Source organism: Nelumbo nucifera, chromosome 2 (assembly GCF_055504915.1).
Source record: "Nelumbo nucifera cultivar China Antique chromosome 2, China Antique-T2T, whole genome shotgun sequence".
Classification (NCBI taxonomy): Eukaryota; Viridiplantae; Streptophyta; class Magnoliopsida; order Proteales; family Nelumbonaceae; genus Nelumbo; species Nelumbo nucifera.
The window spans coordinates 77,140,297-77,155,965 of NC_142650.1; the positions used below are offsets into that span (position 1 = coordinate 77,140,297).

A 15,669-nucleotide genomic window follows, 5' to 3' on the forward strand; every position below is an offset into this window, starting at 1 on the left:
CAAGTTATTTTATATTATATTATATATTTTATATATAAATATTATAACATGACATATATAATTTATATTATATGTAATATTTTACATTATATAATGTATAAAATAAGTTTATATGCATGTTATGTTATTTAATATAAAATATTATAGATATGCAATATTTTATATATATGAAAGACATTGACCTAGAATCAAGCCCGGCTCGGCTTGGGCCTGTGTAGACCTGGACTAGGGCTTATGTTTCAGGCCCGGAACTCCGAGCCAGGCCAGGCCCAGGCCTAAGATATAGGTCTTATCATAAGTGCAAAGCCCAGCCCAACCTGGCCCATGATCACTCCTAGTCTAGGCTATATTTGGCAGTGCGTATTTTAAAAATTAGTATTTATTGAATAAGTACTTAAAAATAAGTACTTATTTGCATTTGGCATATTTGGGCTCTCTGTGTCTCCATTGGGTGGTGGGCACACTCTCTCTGCATTTGACAGCCTCTCCATTGGGTAGGAGATCTGAATTCTACCCATTAGGCGAATTCTGAGTAGAGCACATACCTGAAATATGGTTCAGTTTATGTCGGATTCAATCCTAAACATTGAAAGTTTCTTTGAGAAAGTTCGTGGGTTATCGGAATGCACGGATATATCTCCTTCGAAACTCAGCAATTGCTTCAGTCTCCCAAAGTTAAATTTTTGTAATGATTCAGACAGGAAAACCAGCCGTCTTGTAACATCCAATTTGAGTCCTTCCCTGACTAGACTCAGCGGTGCGTCATTCATCTGTCAAAGATATCAACATCTTGTGTAATTAAAAACATGGATTCCAATAGTCGATTCTCAATGGGATTGGTTGAAGCGATGCCGGTGTTAGCGTATTCTCTATATCTCCTTACTTCTATTCTAGGACATATCCTAGCTTCTTATCTCTTTTTCTTTCCTTCTTGTATTCCCTTTAGGTCATCGATCTTGTCTCCCTATTGTATCCCAATTCTAATTAGCTCTACTATAAATAGAGCTGTAGCCTATTGAATTCTGATATATAGAGAAATTATTATCTTCTCCATCCATCGTTCTTGTTCTCGTGTCATGGTATCAGAGCCTATCGTTCTTGTTGCACCACCTCGGGTTGAAGGCTAGCACGAGCCCTGTCAACAGAATCTTGTAGCACCTCGGTTATCGTCGTCCTGTACACGACTTCCGGTTTAAGGTGAAGCTCTTGGCAACAAAGTGGTGGCTTCGAATCTCCCCACAACTTTCTCCATTATAGTCTGCAACCGAGTACGAATACAAAAGGGCAAAGAAATCATCAGTATCGATGTCGGTATAGAATCTGTCTTGGCAGAACAATCCCGGATACACTTTCGATCTCCTAACATAATCGACTGAAGTTCTCGGCCACGAAACAAGAAATGAACGAGAGATTCCGGCCGGCATTTTGAACGAGATCTTACCGGAAGCAGGGTCGCTGAGGTAGATACCTGAGAGGGTGACTCAACCCGAATTGCCGAGCAGATTCCCGGAGTATAGCAACACTCCGTTGAAGACTCTCCCATCGCCAAGCACAACATCCGCTAGAAATTCCCTGTCGATGGTTGACGCTGCAATGGTGATAATCCATGGCGCAATATTGACAGTGCCAAACGCCCCGATGGCGATAGAAACATTAAGGTGCGTAGCCGGTCGCACCAACGGAAAGAGAGCTTATATGTATGCCATCGGTGATGACCTGATCCATTGCGGCTAAAATATTGGAATCAAAACAACCAAGTTTCCAGCAGACCTTGTAAGCAGCGATTCTTGCCCTATTAGCCATGCCTCTGGCTTCTCCCACCGAGAACTTATAAAACCCAGCTTCTCTAACGGCTGCTCCGGCAGCTGTGGATGTCGTGTGAGTCCCATGCCTGGGAAGGTGGAAACGTCTGAAGATTCGACTCTGCAAATTTGACGGAAGATTCGACTTTGTGAATTTGACGGTCACATGAGCAGGATTTGAAGCCACAGGTACTGATCCAGAAAGTTTCTCATTGTCCTTGGCGAGACTGGTATAGCCGTCGGACATTATCTTTTCCCTCCTACAGCAAGTCGCGGGAAATCAATTCCCTCTTAAGCCAGACGAACCCGACTTCCCGATTGTAGCCCACCTCCTCCGTGCCGTCCCGGTTGCTGCTGCCTAAGCTGGTCGCGAGCCTGAGCCCCAGGTCTGCCTTGGTTCTTAAAGTCAGTATTAAGATCTTCCCGTGATTTGTGTTGTTCCAAAATTTTGTGTTTCTCCTCATGGATTCATCTGAAGCTGCTCAACATATCTCTCATCCCATCACTGTTACCTTCGATGGCTCGAATTATGATTTATGGTCCCAGGAGATGTGTAGTTTTCTCAAGGGACGTCTTCTATGGCGAGTAGAAAAATTGACCTGGTTTGCTGAACGAGTAGAAAAATGGGACGGGAAAAATCATCAAATATTGACCTGGTTTCGCAATACCTGTATCGCAAGCATCAAGTTGGAATTCCACAGATATGACTCTTCTAAAGAGGTATGGGATTTCTTACAAGTTCGTTATTCTAATTCTGATGATGTGCATCAGTTTCAGCTCTATAGGCATCTTCACCGTATGAAGCAGCAACCTGAACAGACCATTCACAGTTATGTCTCCGAATTACAAGTTCTTTGGGATCAGTTAGCACAGTGTGAACCGGAATGGGATAGTACCTCTGCAGCTACTACTTATTCCAAGCTTCGTGACCACCAACGTGTTTGGCATCTTCTGATGACTCTCAGGGATGAGTATGAACCTATTAGTGGTACTTTACTTCATCGTAGCCCATTGCCTTCTCTTGAAGTTGTGATCAAAGATTTGCTTTCTGAAGAAACTCGTCTAAAAACACTTCGAGATGAGCGATCCTTATTATCTACTGATGCTGTTCTTGCTACTCCGGGTATATCTGCTACTTCTTCAACTAAATCTTCAAAACGGACTTTCTGTAATTACTACAAGAAGACTGGTCATACTATTTTCGAGTGTCGCCGCCTGCAAGCCAAAAAGGCGTCTGGACAGAAGTCCTCATCCATGGGTTCTCAGGCTTCGAGTTCTACTGCAGCTGCTACCACAGAGAGTTCTTCTAATAACACCTCTCCAAGATTTTCTCTTAAAGAACTCCAAGCTCTTCTTCACCAGCTCCAACCTGATTCTGGTATGCCTTCTAATCCAGCCTTGTCCGTCACTCCAGGTACTACCTCATCATGGTATTTTGATTCTGGCAGTTGCAATCATATGACATCTAATACATCACTGTTTACTTTCAAGTCACATCCTTCTATTGCACCAATTGTTCATACTGCCGATAGTTCCACCTTAACTGTCAAAAGTGTAGGCATTGTTTCAACATCTCGTTTGTTACTTCCTAACACTTTTTTGGTACATCAATTATCTCTAAATCTTATATCTGTTGGACAATTATGTGAAATTGGTTTTGAAATACATTTCTCAAGTTGTGGTTGTACTGTGCAGGATCCACGGACAGGGAAGATCATTGGGACAGGCCGTAAGGTTGGGAGACAGTTTGAGCTATCATCCCTTCAACTACCATCTCTTGTTGTTGCTGTCACCTCTAGTGTCCGGCATTCTTGCCTTGGTCACATTTCTACCTCTAGATTAGGATCTTTAATTTCTAATGGATGTTTGGGTCCTGTTAAAACATCACACTTTGATTATGTTTCATGTCATCTTTCAAAACATCATGCTTTGCCTTTTAATATAAGTGATTATGTTTCTTCTGCACCTTTTGATCTTATTCATTCTGATATTTGGGGCCCTTCGCCCCATAATACCATGGGTGGTTCGCGTTATTTTGTGATCTTCGTTGATGATTTCTCTCGATATACATGAATTTATCTCATGCATAATAAATCTGAGTTATTTGCAATTTATATTCAATTTTCCACCATGATCAAAACTCAATTTTCTTCTATCATTAAAGTTTTTCGCACTGATAATGCCATGGAATATAGAGATTCTATCCTTATGCAATTTCTTTCACAAAATGGAACTATCATTCATAGATCTTGTCCCGGTACCTCTCAACAAAATGGGCGTGCAGAACGAAAACATAGGCATATTCTTGATATTGTTCGAGCCCTTTTAATCTCTTCCTCTTGTCTTGAACGTTTTTGGGGGGAAGCAGCCCTCACTGCTGTTTATACCATCAATCGCATTCCTTCTCCTGTTATTGGTAACATTTCTCCTTATGAACGATTGTATGGCCATTGCCCTGATTACCAGTCTCTTCGTGTATTTGGTTGTGCTTGTTTTGTTCTATTACAACCTCATGAACATACCAAATTGGAACCGAAAGCACGTCTATGTTGTTTTCTCGGGTATGGTATTGAACATAAAGGATATCGGTGTTGGGATCCTCTTTCCCAACGACTTCGCATATCTTGTCATGTTACCTTTTGGGAACACAAAATGTTCTCCAGTCTCTCCCCATTTCGAGTTACCACAACATCTTCACATTTTTTTACTGATCCTACTACCTTTTCATCTGATAGCTCTGACAGTACTGCACAACCAGCAACCTCTCTTGATGCATCTATCTTGGCTATGGATCCTCTAGCTCTGCCTTCTTCTGAGCCCTTGATTCCTCCTGATGAAGTAGACCCTGCTTACTCTGATGCCCCGCTTCGTCGCTCCGGTAGGGTCACTAAACCTTCCATTCTTCTTTGAGATTTTCATTGTTATTCTACCATTGTATCTTTATATGAGCCTTGTACCTATCGTGAGGCTAGTACTGACCCTCTATGGCAGAAAGCAATGATAAAAGAAATTCACGCTCTTACAAGCACTCATACTTGGGATTTAGTTGACCTGCCTCCAGATAAATCCGTGATTGGTTACAAATGGGTTTACAAAATCAAGACTTGGGCAGATGGTTTAGTTGAAAGGTATAAAGCTAGATTGGTAGCTAAAAGGGTTCACACAGGAGTATGGCATTGATTATGAGGAGACTTTTGCCCCAGTAGCCCGTCTCCCTTCTGTTCGCAGTATTATTGCGATTGCTGCAGCTAAGCATTGGCAGCTATTTCAGATGGATGTTAAGAATGCTTTTCTCAATGGTGATCTTTCTGAAGAGATTTATATGCAGCCCCCTCCTAGTTATGACCATCTCCCTAATCAGGTTTGTCATCTCCGTAAGGCTCTATATGGACTTAAGCAGGTGCCTCGAGCATGGTTCTCCAAATTTAGCTCTACTATTTGTCAGTTTGGTTTTCAATATAGCACTTATGATCATGCTTTGTTCATCCGAAAGACCTCTCAGGGTTGTGTACTTCTTCTCCTTTATGTGGATGACATGATCATTATTGGCAATGATTTGCAGGGCTTTTCCGCTCTCAAGACCTTTCTTAGCAAACAGTTTGAAATGAAAGATCTTGGTCGACTGAATTATTTTTTAGGCATTGAGGTCTCCTCCAACCATTCGGGATATTATCTCTCTCAGGCCAAGTATGCCACTGATCTTGTTTCTCGTGCATGACTCACTGATACTAAAACTGTTAACACTTTGATTGAGCCTAATGCCCATTTTTCAGCCACTGATGGTACTCCTCTTAGTGACTGCACCTTATATCGGCAATTAGTTGGCAATTTTGTATATCTTACTGTTACTCGTCTTGATATTGCATATACTGTCCATATTGTAAGTCAGTTCATGTCTGCCCCTCGCACTACTCATTATGCTGCTGTGCTTCGGATCATCCATTATGTCAAGGGCACTTTGTTTCATGGATTTCACTACTCCAGTTCTTCCCCTCTTCATTTGATCGCATATTCTGATGCTGATTGGGCTGGTGATCCTACTGATAGATGCTCCACTACTAGTTATTGCTTCTTTCTTGGAGATTCTCTTATCTCTTGGCATAGTAAGAAGCAAACGGTTGTCTCTCGTTCCAGTACTGAAGCTGAATATCGAGCTCTTGCTGACACTACCTCCGAGCTGCTATGGTTACGATGGTTACTCAATGACATGGGAATTACTCATTCATCTGCAACCCCTCTTCACTGTGACAATTGTAGCGCCATACAGATTGCCCACAATGATGTCTTTCATGAACGCACTAAGCATATTGAAACTGATTGTCACTTTATTCGTCATCATGTGCTCGAGGATACTGTTCACCTTATTCCTGTCCCTTCCCAGGATTAGTCTGCAGATATATTTACCAAAGCTCATTCTCCTCTTCGCTTTCGTGCTCTCGTTGGCAAACTTCAAATGACTGATACATTACCATCTTGAATTTGAGGGGGGATGTTAGCGTATTCTCTATATCTCCTTACTTCTAGGAGACAATTAGTTGTACATATCCTAGTTTCTTATCTCTTTTTCTTTCCTTCTTGTATTCTCTTTAGGTCATCGACCTTGTCTCCCTATTGTATCCCAATTCTAATTAGCTCTACTATAAATAGAGCTGTAGCGTATTGAATTCTGATATATAGAGAAATTATTATCTTCTCCATCCATCGTTCTTGTTCTCGTATCAGCCGGAAACCGTGAGGAATTCCCTGAATGGTTTTGCTTCAGGTGTTTGATCAGGAATATGAAGCTGGAACGTTACTGGATGCTGCCCTGTGCTGTCTTCGCCCAAGTTGGACCATCCTTCTGCCATTTATCTACTAGAATCAAGGCTAACAATGGTGATTCAACAGAATGATTGATCGAATCTAAAAGCAAGGGTTAAAAAACCAGCTTGGTTCATCTGATTGTACGAATTAGGGACAGCGGAGTCCAGTCCCAAAATTCTGTAGAAAAATAGATCAAGAATCCGGTTGCTAACATTATTGATTGGAGGTTAGATCAATTAAGAGGCAACAGGCAACGGTAGTGCAGCTTTAGTTTGTCGTAATTACTGAACCATCTTGCTATCATTCCCCAAGGTTGGAGCGTAAACAAAGATTCTTTATAAGCCAACGATAAGGCGGTTTGTGGTGGTCAGATTACGAAAGTTTGAGGAGAATGGGGAAAGGCCGAAAGGGAACTAGCCCAATTCCCGAAGGGGATATGTATGTAACATGGTCTTCAAAACCGGACCAGACCGGATGGTTGGATCGGAAAAACAAGTAACCGGTCAGCCATCCGGGTCCAGTTTTAATAGAAATCAGAAAATTGAAAAAACGTTGAAAACTCAAAAAAACCGCTGATCCGGGCAGTCAGACCGCTAAACTGTTCGACCCGGGCAGTGGTTCGTGGGTTAATATTTTTATTTTTAATGTTTTATATAAAAAAACAAAACATAAAATGCCAATTATATCCCACGATTTTCGAATCCCAATCCCAGTCCCTTATTCGGTTTAGTCTTTAGGGTTCTCAAGTTCCCTCCTCACTCAGTCACTCCTCAGTCCTCTCAACTCTCAAGTCTCAACCCTCACACCCTACCACCTGTGGCGGCCATCAATTTCGGCATTTGATGGCGACATACACCGACGGCGACCGGCGAACTTGCAGCGGCGGACGATGAGCGACTTGCAGCAGTGGCGACTTGCAGCGGTGGACTACCCAAGCTCACTGGCGGCGAATCCTTGAAGGTATATTTTTTTTTCTGATTTTTTTTGTGATTTAATTGATTTTTTGAATTCTTTGAACCTGCTAGAATGGTATAATTTGTTGTCATTAACCCTGTATATATATGCTTGTTTAGTAAGCATGAATTAATTTTTCTAGAGATTTTTTTTCTTTGGTAGGATTTCTAGAGACAACTTGAGATTGAAAGAAAAAAACTCTAAAGGGGTTACTTAATTCCTTAATCCTTATTTTTGCTGATTGATGAGGGAGCTCTTGATTCAACTGAATCAATCAATTAACTGATTAAGAGCTGCCCCTTCATTGTGCCTTGATTAATTCTTATTTTTTGAAAATTTTCTATATTTTTTGGAAATTTTCTGTATTTTTTGGAATTTTTTCTGTATTTTTTGTATTTTATTATTTTTATATTTAGATTTTTTTTATTTTTTTCATATGTTTTTCTTTTTCCTATATTTTTCTGTGTATTTTTTTGTATTTTATTTAAAATTTTATGGTATTTTTTATTATATATAAGTATTTTTTATTTTTATTTATTTATAATGTCACGGGTCGAACCGTTCAACTCAAATGGTTGAACTGCCGAACCGGAAAATGGTGCCTGACCGGTTCGATTTTAAAAACCATGGTATGTAACCTCCAATAGTGAGGGATAACATGAGAGGATAGAGAGAGAGGGTTTTTAATGGGGACCGGATCTAGTAGGCACAACACGCTAAATTAGCACTTAATAAATATGGACTGAGGGTATTTTAAGGGATAAATGTAAAAAAAAAAAAAAAAAAAATCTAGTGCTCATTAAACGTGCTTACAACGTTATGTTTATGTGAACTAAACTGTTTTTAATGGATGTATGGTGTATGGTTGGTGGGTATCTATATTCTGAGTCCAATTTAATAGTGATTTGGATTTCCATTTTCTAAAATCTTCTTATATTTTCTTTTTGCTTATTTCGCCCTTATACTTAATTAATACATATGCCTTTAATTGATATTTTGAAATGTATTAAATACTATAAATAATTTTGTTTAAATGGATAATCTGCCTGAACTGGTTCAGCTTATATTTATGTTGGAACGGTTGGGTTAATGTATTTATATAAACCGTCTTACAATGCCAGGTTTAATGATTGATTAAAAACCCTTTTGAGAGATGATTTAAAATCTTTTGAACCCAAGTAAATGTAAAAGAATTGTTTACACAATAATCTATTGGGTCGTGCCGCGGCTTGGGGTTTCAGGTCAGTCAGGGGGGCCGGCACAGTCCGCATTGTCGTGCTATGGTGCCCGTGGCCCACGGGCTGGCACAGTCCAGCCCGCCAGAAGAATTAGCCGTTGGAGACCCCCCCCCCCCGAAGGGCTATTTTCAACTTTTTTGGGTTTTTTTACAGAAATATCCCCTGGACAACTATATAATAATTAGTTTAGGGAGGTATTTAGGTAAAGTGAGAAATGACTTTATAATAACCAAAATACCCCTCCCAACAACTGAAAAACAATTAGTTTTTAGTGTGTTTTGGGGAATTAAATTATTTTCAATTCCTATAAATAGCGTTGTCCTCCACCATTCTCAACACACCAATTCTCATACTCTCTTATACTCTCTCAAATCTCAATCTCTTCTCATACATCATACTCTCACATATACTCTCATATTCCCTCTACTCTCTAATTCTCAACTTGATCCAAGTTTCAACAAGAAGAAGGTTTGTTTGGGTATCTCAAGTTAGCAATTTGGGAGACTTGGAAGCAACAACTATTGAAATCAAGTTGAAATTCTAAACTAACAATCCAAGTAAGTGCAATTAAATTAATATTTAACTTTTTATAATTAAAAAAATGGCCAGCTACTCCTTTTGCTCTTGACACCAATTCCCCTACATGGTTAATGTCGACAATGTCGATGTTCAGTTGCAATATGATAGTGTTAACGTCGATATGGATGTTATTAATATTGCTGACGTTCCCACCCCTAGCCCCTAGTACTGCTACTAGAGGTAGGGGAAAGAAAAAGGAGAACACTAGGTTGATTAGTCCGGTTTGAACAATATTTAAAATAGAGGAGGTTGAGGGGAAGGAAAAGAAAGTCGTTTGACAAAAATGTAGGAGTGACTTTAGTTATAATAGTAGTAGTGGTACTGGCCATTTGGGCAGGCATTTGAAATGCCATATAATGAAAGAAGAAGAAGGGAAAGAAACATCACAAGAACAAATAGGAAGTGAGATTTTTGGTACTTTTAAATATTCCCAAGAAAAAATGAGGCAAGAATTAGCAAAATATATTGTGCATGTTGAACATCTATTTTTATTAGTTGAAGATATTAAACTTGAAAAATTTTTATGTAGATTTGTAAATCCACAACTTAACAAAAGTTTCTAGAAATACTATTAGACTAGATGCTTTGAATTTTTTTTTATTCATATAAACAAAACTTAATTTCTATATTATCAAATCTTAATTCTAAAATTGAAATTACTTCTAATATTTGGACATCTAGATGTAACATAAGTTATATTTGTATTATCGGTCATTTTATTGATGAAAAATGGTTTTTACATAAAAGAATTTTAAGTTTTACTAGGCTTGAATGGCCACATACTGACCCAATTATTGCTGCAAGTATTTTAAATACTTTACATATTTATGGAATTGAAAACAAACTTTTTTCTATTAGTTTTAATAATGCTAGTAATAATGGTTAAGCAATAAATATTTTAAAATCTCAATTAAAAACATGTTTAAATGGTAAATTATTTCATATTAGATGTGCATGTCACATCTTAAATTTATGTATTCAAGATGCTTTAAATATTATTTCTCATTATATTTCTAAAATTAGAAATTGAAAGTTCTGCAGCAAAATAACAAGAATTTAAATATTTATGTCAAAATTATGTTTTAAAATATAAACATTTTGTATTAGATGTTCAACATAGATGGAATTCTACTTATTCTATGTTAGAAAGTTGTATTTCTTACAAACAAATTCTTAGTGATTTTTATAATGCAAAAATGCCACACAATCCTATACTTGAGGAAGATTGGGAAATGGCAATTTGTATAAAAGATTTTTCACAAAAATTTTATGATGCAATTAGTGAATTTTCAGGTGTTTATAATTCAACTAGTTGTTTTTTAGTTAATCAATTATTTATAATTAGTGAATGTTTTGCAAAATATAGGAAAATTCCACAATTTCAAAGTATTATTAAAATAATGGAAAATAAATTAAAAAATAATGGGAGAAAATTTCTCCCCTTTATTGCTTAACTATAATATTTGATCTTAGGATTAGGAAAGATGGTTTAGAAATTTTACTTGAATCATATTGTGAAAATATGAATATTGAAATTGGAAATAAAATAGAATTATTTGAAATGTATAGTTTATATGAATCTCAAGTAATAGGGAATAGGAAATCTTGTATAGGTGCAAGTTCCACTTCTAAAGCAGCTAGTTCTAGAAGTGGATTAAACAAAATCCGGTCTCTAATACATAAGAGGCAGAAATTTACTACTAGTTCATTAGCAAGTTCATCTAATGAACTTAATTTTTATTTACAAGCAAGTATTTGTACTTCAACTGATTCCTACGACAACGAGGGATGGGATAATTGTGATATTTTAGCTTGGTGGAGAGGACATGAAAAAATCTATCCAGTCCTTGCCGCCATGACACGTGATCTACTAACCCCTCCGGTGTCTACAGTTCAATCGGAATCTTATTTTATTGTAGGTACTAGGGTTTGGTTGGATGCTGAGGATAGATTACAAGACAAAGGAGGGCATGGCATTACACCTTATGTTTCACTTGAAGTAGATGATGACAATCAAGGAGATTATTAGATGAAGATGTAGGTGGAGGTGGATCTTGATGAAAAATGATGAAATCAATATTTTTTATTTTTTATATACTCAATATTTCATTATTTCAATTATTGTAATTTTTTTTTTCATTTTTTTAAATTAGTTGTTATTTTTTTTTCAAGAATGTAATTTTTTATTTTCAATTTATAATTGTATTATATTTTTTTTTCCATTTTTTGTATTTCATTCTTTCATTGTCCATTGACCATTGTATTGTTCAATTTCAAGAAATAAAATTCCCGTTTTTTCCAATTTATTGTCCATTTTGTATTTGTTAAGTATTTAAGTATTTTTTTTTTATTTCTTTGTTAGATTTTTTATTGTTCCAATTTGTTCCCAAAGCTCAAAGGAATTATTGAATTAAGGAAAGTGAAGTATTTTAACAAAAAAAAAATCAAAATGTCAAAAAAAAAAAACAATTTGGCTTGATTCGGCCCAGGCCCATGGCACGACCTGCAACCTATTCATTAGTTCATCCTAAGCCTAGCACAGGTCTGCATGGGCTCGGGCCATAGGCTGTGCCAGACCGACCTCCTAAAGTATCACAGGGGAGGGAAGCACAAACCAACCTAGCCCGCACTTTGCACGAGCTACACGTGGGCCATGCTGGACTGAAACAAAACAACCCGATTTACACCTCTAAACCTAATGTAGACCACTTTGGTTCATCTTGCACAACCTTCTTGCTTAATGCAATCATTAGGTTTTGGCTAGCTTTAATGAAGAAAAACCTTAGTAGCTTTCTTAGAACTTGACATACACACTTTGCATCAAATGAACATCTTGCACTACATGAAATTAAATTAGTATGCACTAACTCAAATAGTTTATGTTCACCAAGACTTGGAACAAATGATTAGATTTCAACCTAGTGTTTTTGTTATCATGAAACACATATAATATTGACCCACGGTCAGTGGCTTTTTGTTCTCTTCCAATACCTATTTTTATTTCGAAAAACAAAATCATACATATTGGCGAATGCCTCTTAAATTAGAACTTGAAGGAAAATACAAAACCTCAGTATGAATAGCAAGCACGACAAGATTGAGAAAACCCAACACATAGTGGACACCTTTAATTAAGCAAGAATTAATTTATTTTTAAATCAAATGGTTTTAATTGATACTGGAACTGGTAAATAGATCTGTTCATGCACGTACTTTTATCAAAATTTGAATGAACCCAACCCAAAGCCTAAACCCGACATAGTATAAAATCAGATCCGAACTGGGTGATGAACAGGGCCTACCGATAAACAATTTACATTGGACAACACCCAGATGTTGGGAACGCAGCCGATCCCAGATGTTAATTTGTTGCGCCTAAGTTTTGATTTATGTTGAGTTGTGACTGGTGATAAGTTATAAATCCTCACAAATGACTCAAATACAAATATGTACAGACAAATACATATAAAATAATACAAGGTTTTGTGCTTTACATATTTGTATTTGTTTTCTTTTTCAAACTTATGAACAGCTTCTTGCTGCTTTGGAGATGTCACAACTCACAGATGCCATTCTCAAATCACAAAGGTATAATTAATTTGTTAGCTGTTATAGATAGTTGAAGACAACAGCTCATATCATATATGTATGACCTAAAAAAGTTGGTGAATCCCCACGAATGTAAAAGGAATAAAGTGGGCTAAGGCCCCTTGGCTTATTGGTGAAAGTGAGCTTTGTGTTCGCCATTTGGCTCCCAAAATTTCTTCTTTCCTTTCAGCTGCTTCACTTTGCGTAATTGTGACCCCAACCAAAGGAGTGGTCCTTGTTATTGGCCCGTGATGCATACAAGAAAAATAAAAATAACCCGTGACACCTACCATGCAGGTCGCACAAACCTTTGTATTTCCTAAGCGTTCAATTTGTGAGATCAGATTTGTTCATCACAAGAGCGCGCCTCACACCAAATTCACAATGCATCTTAATCGTACATTGAAAACATCTTCGGGAATTGATATCATTTATGGAAAGACATTCCTAATGCGTGGCTTGTGATGCGCTGTGAGGTTGACATTGTAAGGAGCAAATCTGCCAAATCCGAATTCTCAATTTGTGGGTTCTACGTAGGAGACTTTCTTGGCTAGAAATTAGCTTAATTGGATCACTTTACAACCTAATTAACCGGTTGAATAAATTACAAAGAAAAGCAGTAATCGTTAATGAGAAGTTAATTGGATGGTCATTGTCATCCGAGAACATGGATCCTGGTCCACGAAAGTCTCTTAAACGGGTTCCATTGCATTTACTAAATAGACGTTGATTTCATACCAATTGTCTCGTATAGATTAGAACCAAAAAGCACATGGTAGTACCATGTGATGAAAGATCCATCCCAACGAAAGAAGCAAAACTTATCCCACCCTGAAGTTTCTAATCATTGCTAGGTAAAACTTCTCCTGAAGTTTGATAATTGCAATCACCCTTTAACTTTCTAATATAGTTGTAAGTAAATCCCCTTATTTAGAATCCTTTAACAAGTCATGAAAATGTTCAAACCCTTTAACTTTCTAATATAGTTGTAAGTAAATCCCCTTATTTAGAATCCTTTAACAAGTCATGAAAATGTTCAAAATACCTATGTAGTTACTTTTGACTAAAATGTTTATTTTCTATTTTTTTTTTTATAAGAATCGCTACCCCAAACCCTTCCAATCTCTCTTTCAAGATTGATTTATTTTCCAAATTCACCCTTCATATCAATCACCCAAAGGTAAAGTTGCAACTTTAAACTCTATTCTTTTTTGTCCATAAAGATTGTATTGTTTTCTGTTTTATCCTGTGGAAAGCAGTCTCAAAAGTAACTGCATGGGTACTTAGGACATTTTTGTGCCTCTTGTTACGGGATTCTAATAGAGGGGTTCTACTTATCAGCTATATCAGAAATTTCAATGGAAGTCATTGCAATTACTACACTCTAGAATCCAGGGGAAGTTTTAACAATGGTTAGAAACTTCATTTCTCATCTCATGGGAGGTTTCAGCAATTTACCCAAAAAAAGTAGATTAATGCCTCTTTTTTTGTTACACCACACAATGATTAGAATTCCTTTAAATAATAATGATATCAGAAGGAAGGAATGGTATATATGGGTGGGATAGAAACTGTTTTTAGTAATTTTTTCCCTTTTCATTGATTCACTGGGAGCAATCTGAATCTCCTACCCACAAGACACTACAGCTACACATTGGGAACATCTCCTCGTGATGATAACATTTAAATATAGAAGATGTTATCAATGTAGAACTGTAGTGTCATGTGGGTAGGATCGTGAGATCCCAGTCCACTGAGAGTACAATAAATAAAACATCAAATTCCTTTAAACCAAATTGCAAACAAAAGATTCATTAATGCGAACACAATAACCTTTACAACTTACACACATTTTTTTTTTTTTACGTAAGAAGCTAGTTTCTCAGAGTTACAAAAGAAACCCATTTCCCCTACAGATGCATCTTTTCCTTTTCCGTCTTTTTTCGGAGCCCTTTCATTTTTCTCCTCCCTGAAATGAGTAAATATTTTACAGAGACAAGAGAGTCGTTTCATCTCTTTATCCTAGTGAAGACTGAAGAGGTTTTATGTTCGACCATGTCGGTTTTTCTTTTGAACCATTATCCTGCAAAAGAAAAGTAAAAACAAAGAAATTTTCATCTGGAGGAAGCAAACATGGTAATCAAAGCATAACCACATATGAATATTCGATCTAACAGACCTTATCTCAAACCTATCATCATATTTCAAACCCACAAAACAAGATCAACAAGTAGATCACTAATACCATAAGAATTTTAACTATTTATACAACATGGAATTTGATGAACAGTCACGGAAACTCTCGATCTCCACCTCCCTTTTATGGAAGTTCCTGTGGCAATTACAGGCACAACACTTGAGGGCAGCACTGGTTCCTTCTTCTCCAGCAGGCATGAAGTCTCGACACCCATCAACTGCGTATCCGCCGATGTGTGCCGCGTGGTTCTTCCTACACTCCCCATACCTCACTGTTCCCTCCTTTCTCGCCGGAGAATTTGAAACCCTCTTTGGTCCTTCTTGGGTTCCCATTTTATTGAGATCAGAGTTGGGTTGTACGGTTTTTCCGGCGGCCAGTTCTTCCACCGCAGGACGGAACTGCTTTTAGAAGTTTTAAGAAAGTGGGAAGAAAAATGTTTGAAACTGGATTTATACGAGACCTATGGATAGAACTTAGAAGAAGTGTTTTTTTTTTTCTCGTTGGGCTG

At 37.4% G+C, this 15,669-nt stretch overlaps 1 long non-coding RNA gene across 1 annotated transcript; it reads right to left on the reverse strand.

Moving 5' to 3' along the window:
* Positions 1–14,749: 14,749 nt before the first annotated feature.
* Positions 14,750–15,414, reverse strand: LOC148802339 (uncharacterized). Its single transcript, XR_016083006.1, has 2 exons — positions 15,278–15,414; positions 14,750–15,047 (listed from the first exon to the last, which is right to left on the reverse strand). It is a non-coding gene; the product is annotated as an uncharacterized LOC148802339 (long non-coding RNA).
* Between the last annotated feature and the right edge of the window lie 255 nt (positions 15,415–15,669).